At 39.6% G+C, this 6,414-nt stretch overlaps 1 long non-coding RNA gene across 1 annotated transcript; it reads left to right on the top strand.

Moving 5' to 3' along the window:
• Window positions 1-292: 292 nt before the first annotated feature.
• LOC145441059 (uncharacterized) lies at window positions 293-6,201 on the top strand. Its single transcript, XR_013915717.1, has 4 exons — window positions 293-1,280; window positions 2,310-2,385; window positions 2,565-2,671; window positions 4,493-6,201. It is a non-coding gene; the product is annotated as an uncharacterized LOC145441059 (long non-coding RNA).
• The last annotated feature ends 213 nt before the right edge of the window (window positions 6,202-6,414 follow it).

Genomic DNA, 6,414 nt, shown 5'->3' with positions numbered 1-6,414 from the left:
TGGTATATTGAATATTGGTATACTCTATTATCGACTTCGATAATGGTACATTCTCTTTCGTACTTTTATTTCGAGCATGTAATAAACTTTACAATTTGACAATTACAATTTTTGTACCTCATAATGTTTTACCGATGTTATATAGCTAAGTGATGTTACCCCACTGAATACCACTCAACGATTGACGAGCTTTCCTCGTGCGTCGCGCCATGCGTGAAGTGAATGAGATCATTAGCCTTTTTCATCCATATGCGCAGTGGCGCATTGCGCAGCGAGTCCAGTTCACGTGATTCAAATTTTCGTCTGGGAAGTTTGAACCGTGATTGTTTGAAGTGAATTGTTGTCAGCGGCGAGAAGCATTTTCGACATTTGCTGTGTGCCACTTAGCTCGGTGATTACTTAACCATAACCACTGGTTGTAGCAGTGTAGTCAGTCAATGATAATGATACGGTTATAGTCAGAAGTGGCGTATGTGCACAACGAAAATGCGCTTGGTTATTGAATCCCTATATAGTATTAAAGAGCTATTATGACGGATGTTCGGTATAGGTAGGTAGGTTGGTAGGTAGGTAGGTAGGTTTAGAGTTGATACTGTTATAGTACGTCCTTTTATTGTAACCAAACCTGATTTCTTGATCAACATAAGGTAAGAGTTACTGTTTTGTGATTAATAACTGGAAATGGATTGGAAGGTAACACTTGACTGACCGCAAGCTATCAGAATTTTTGAATGAGACCCGTAACCCAAATTGAGTGATAGACATCCCTACTCAAGAGTCGTGATTGCTGGTATTTCAATCATGATATTAATGCTTGGCTTCAAAATTGTATAGTATTGAAGTACCGATATTCAATTCTACCCAGCGCTATGGTTTGAGTATTGCAATACTAACTTGGATAGCTCGGCATCGGATGCGGGGAAAAGACGACGGATACGAAGATCTACCAAATATGATTCCGATTCAAGGTCTGATTCGGGTGGTCACGAGAAGATTCAAAGAAAACGCACATGTTCCACTGATACCAGTGATCCAATATGGAATCGGTGTCTCGTGCACACCAAAGATTCTACTAACTGTTCTCACGGTGTGATACTGCACACCAAATATATTACGCTAAACGTACCGGGATTCACACCCGGCCAGTGATACTGATCTTGCTGCAGCTCGGGCGAAACAGTTCGAAAAAAATCTCAGCATCTTGAAGAAAAGTGAAGGAAGAAATCTGCCAGTAATGTCATGATTTTACGGACAGTGCATCACCAATTTACCAAATGCAGGTTAGAGCTTATTTCCTCCATGTGGTATCAAAACAGCATCTGCAGTTATGACCGTTTGATTTGTAAAAAAATTATTTAACTCTTATAGTCTAGAAAGCTGAGCTGGGTATACCGTATGTAAGTTATGAATTATTTGAAATTTTCTATGCTAAGCTCATGCAATGATGACTGTAGAAACTTCCAATTTGATAACTCGGCGTTAATGCTAAAGCTGGGGACCAGAATGAACAATTTAATTAGACGGGTCTCAATCGAAAGCTACTTTCGCACTGACTCTGAAAATAGAAATTAAAATCTGGTCCGGGCACTGGAACGCCCCGGAAATCGCCCTCGAAAGGCCAAAGTCGGTATTTTTTCTATCAATGGTAACGTCGGTAGACAATGACCGTTCAATGTCTCGTACTGATTGTGACATCATTGGGCGGCTGGGCGCCTTGGCGAAGTCGCTTGCCGTGTTCCCCGTGATTCTCAGAGTATAGCGCGTCGTATCAATGGCTGTAGCGCAAATAAGTCGTAATATGAATAGTTTGTGTATTTTATGCGTCGTCGCGCATTCAAAATTTTGGATAAGTATAAATTATAGCACAAAAGCTTGAACATATATCGTAGAATTTACTATCAACGCGTATTTCTTGGTACGCAATAGACCGATCTACAAAACAGTTTGTTCCATTCGGCACAGCGGTTCTTGAATTTCATTGTAATATATATTCAGCACGACTTCGCCAAGGCGTTCAATGATGTCACAATCAGTTCTAGACATTTGATTTGTCATTGTCTACTGCCGCTACCTTTGTTAGAAACAATGCAGATTTTAAAAGCAATTTTCGGGGGGGTTTTAGTGCCCGTACCAGATTTTAATTTATATTTTCTGAATCAGTGCGAAAGTAGCTTTATATTGAGACCTGTTTTATGAAATTTTGCGCTCTGTTCACCAGCTATAAGATTACCATTATTTGACTGCGTTTAATCAACCCATGCCCGTTATTGCGTGTTTGAGTTGCCACTGACTGTTATTTATCTGTTCAGATACGTTGTCTCAGCAAGTAGCCCTTCCTGGAGAGTCGTCTAGGTTCATTCTGCTGGGAATTTCCTACTGGAAATGGTGAGTATATGGTATATTTAATTGAGTAGCATGAGTTTCCCAATAGAGTGGCAACTGATAAAGTTGGGCAGAACTGGGAAAAAAGGTCTGTTTGCACTGAGTTTATACAATATATTATATATCGTAGGTTGAACTAGTTGTCGTCTCTATAAATTGTTTACTATAATCTTCCTGTTTAGGTGCTTGTTGCAATATTCCTACGACTGTTCCGGAAAAGGACTACGAGATTGAAGTCAGATCGGTGTTGCGCCATGCACCATCCAAAAACAGAAATCAGCAGTACGAGGTAGGTGCAATATTGATTGTCTTAATATATTGCGCAGAGGGGATAATGGTTATATTGCATAACCATACTCATAGGCGCCGACTTCTATTTCTACATAGGGTGACCAGATGAAACAAGGGAGGGGTTTGAAATTTCTTCAAATTTACCAAGTTAGCATCATTTATTACGGTTAAGTACATGCATCTTCTGATGTTTCAGTATTAGCGCGAATCAATTACGTTCGTTTGCGTCTGTTCGTGGCCAATTGCGCAGATTCAGGTTTATTCAATTTGACGCTGGCAGTCTTAAGCCAGTATAACATAACAATCAAATAAGTAGAGATAGCAGGCAAATCATATGATGTCTGTAGCAGATGCTATAGTTTAGGCCAGCGATGTTATCACATGCACCAGTCCTGCTGTAGACTCGATAGTTAAGGCTGGTAACGATATCAGGCATAGCCTGGAGCACGTGATATTTCATGCCAGCGATTATAGCGTGCATGCGGACGCGCTAAATGGTTTGAAATTCGATCCGCGATATGGTTGAGCTCCAGTCCGTCCAGCAATGAAGTTTATTGTATTGGAAAATAGAAGGTTCCCGTTCGAACTAATCGAATAAATTCAGAATTTACGCCACAGAAAACCTCGTGTTGCATCACTATTTGACAACGTAATTCAACGCCTTGCACTGCACAATACGCAGTATTATCAACGAATCAAACACCGACACGTGACATTGAGGAAATGCGAGTGTATAAACCAGACAAGAATTAGTAGCCTACAGATGATAGCAGTCGAAAAAGCACGCATCCGAGGCCTACGATACGAATATTGTAGGCCTCACCTGGCGCATCTAATCAGTAATTCACCAACTTGAATACAGCACAATGGGTCGGAACCTAGTCTGACAACACGACAAATGCATGTCGAAATCCCGGGTTACAATTTATTGGGGCGTTTCAAGCATTAGTTTGTCGCCGCCTACGAAGCTGCGTATTCAATTATTTGCGTGTGTATCGGTTAATGGTAAATTGTTGGCATTTACGCGATATCACGGACTTGCTCATTGACAGCGCTGATGTCGTATCGAGATGACTAGACAATAGAGATATACGAAAATTTGAAATCGCAGACGGCGGGCGTTTCAGCATATTGAATGGGGTGCCACCCCGTAACTCGGCGCCTATGACCATGACCATACTCATATATTTACCCTTGTTTTACCTATGTGTCAGTTTTTTTTTTCATTTTCGTGGTCGTTAATATTAGTGTGAAAAGTAGTTTATTTGCAAAGTATATCACCATCATTTGAACGTGTCTATTAGCTATTTCAATGAAGTCTACTAATTTCCAGCTAATCCGTGTCATATCTTTTATTCGTCAACTGGCGATGTCTTCATCCAAACTCTACCATAGGCCCCTGTAAAGATGGAAATGAGTGGGAGAAAGCATCCCTACATCTTAGGCATTTTGATCATGTCGGAGTGGTGAAATTTTCCACCGTAAATACTATTATTTGAAAAATGATGGAAATTTCTAATTGGATGACCTCAGCATCTGCGAATTGAAATGAGTCAAATTTTTTGTGCAAGGTAATTTAGGTAACCTAATGATTTGCCAGCTAAGCCAATCAAATTTGAAAAAAGTTTTTTTTGAACACCCCTAGTGTCCACTGTTCCATAATGATCATAAATTTTAATATTCATGATTTGTGCGTTTATGCATAGTATGCTGTACTTTGTCAGTGTTTGAATGAATTTTGCTAGGCGTTCGGAATTGGTAGCATTTTGAAGGATCGTTTCATGTTCGCTTGTAATGATTTTCTTGCTAATTATTTTAGGACAAGAATGCAGAACAAGTCCGTATCCTGTCTCAGTCTTACGCAAACAAGGAAGAGGATGCAGTATAAAGTCATTTCCCTCATACCAACTTTTGACCTCGTTGCAAGTTGAACCTGTATGAAGATTGAAGATATTTCCAGCTAGAGAGATTGTTGGTTGCAAGTGTGCATTGCTTGCTGTGGAATTTTTTACAAGTTACAGTTGAATCTGCTGATTATTATTTTCATCCGCTCTAGACACGGTATATACGATCAAAAAGGGGTGAAAGTGAGTCATCCTTGCTGCTCAAGTAAAGGTGGATCTGAAATTGTGACTACTTGAGTATTTTCCAAAAGTAGAACGAGTCGCACACTTGCAGGTTACTGCAGTTGGTAGAGGCCGCTTTCAAAACTGCAGGATGTACGCGAAAAATATATAATGGCACTCCAATTATAGTGCGATTTCTAAATTGCATTCACTATTTACTACATTCTAGGAGCTATCTAACTGGTTATGTCTGACAAACCTAAGTAGAAGTAGTGAAAAAACATGCAGTTCAAGTAGGCGAAACCCGAGTAGAAGTGCTTTGTTTGTTATACTGCACCTTGCTCAATGTGTGACAGATCTGCACATAGAGGATGTCGTAACGAGCAATTGACCAGAATAAAACATCCTGTTTTTTTTTTGTATCTCCATTCGTATTACCTCTTCACCTTCAAAACTTGCCATCTTAATTCTTAAATATCAACGGATATTTCCCTTGTGTGCAACGGTGCATGTCTTTTTACTGTCATTGAAGAACTTCAACCTGCCACTTTGAATTTTTTTCCTATGGTATTCTCATATAGTGAACGTAATTTTGCAACTTGATTTGACAGTTGTTGCTTCGACTCGATGCTGTGCTTTTTTTACTGCACTGCAATTTTGAATGTATCGCTATGTCTTGTTGGCATAATGATTTTCAAAACTTGCCAGCCTCTGTTTTTCTGATACATTTGTGTATGCGCATTAGGGCTCTTCAAAAATGCGGAGTTATTGCCGTCGAAAAATTTGGGTTTGAATAAAATAGTAATTACGGTGACCGATTCTTTGTTTATTTATTATTGTTGTGCTCACCGTAAATACTATTTTATTGAAATCCAAATTTTTCGACGGCAATAACTCCACTTCCACTGGTTGGAATTGAACCAAATTTGGTGAACATCGTTTCTATAGACAGCCTAATGTGCATGTGTAATGCAGTGCGTGTCTTGTTTTATTCTCATAGGCAGAATTCTAGGCAATACTTCGACCTATCATAATTTTTCAACACTTGTCCGTGTGTCGTATTCTGTAATCCTTCTAGTGTGCATGCTTCTTTACCTTGATTGATTGACAATTATTGTTGCTTTGACTCAATGCTGTGCTTTACTTTGCTGCAGTTTTTATTATTGCCTATAATGATTTTCAAAACTTGCCAACCTCTGGTATTTCTGATAAGTTGTGTATGTGTGGCATTCTGTAATCCTCCCAGTGTACATACTTCGTAGTCATCCTATTTTTAGCCTGATTGATTAATTGATCGACTGCTTGTGATATTTTTGAGTCCACCTGTTGCTTTATTGTATGTCTTGAACTTGAGTGAGTGATTGATTTTGACGTGATTTAGAGCCGTTGTTAATTTTACTCGTTGCTGCTTAGTTTTTATTGTTGACAATTCGATAATATAAGCTTTTTGCCTGAAAATCAATCTTGTGTAAGTGTATTTGTGCGTCGCCTAACCTGTGGTAAGGAAATATGCAGGTTCAGGAGCTAGCTAGTATTCAGAGGGTTGATCAGTGGATAGTCTATGGATATCGGTCCCAACCGGACTTTGTCCCTACAGTGGCCAGGAAGTGACTCAGAAATGACTAGTTGGATGGTCAGTGGTCACCCACTGGATAACACCAGGAGTCGACACGCT

Source organism: Botryllus schlosseri, chromosome 6 (genome assembly GCF_051294905.1).
Source record: "Botryllus schlosseri isolate E-star chromosome 6, Bs_hap1, whole genome shotgun sequence".
NCBI lineage: Eukaryota > Metazoa > Chordata > Ascidiacea > Stolidobranchia > Styelidae > Botryllus > Botryllus schlosseri.
Note: the sequence above shows the minus strand (reverse complement) of the source record. Positions and strands in the feature narration are given on the sequence as shown.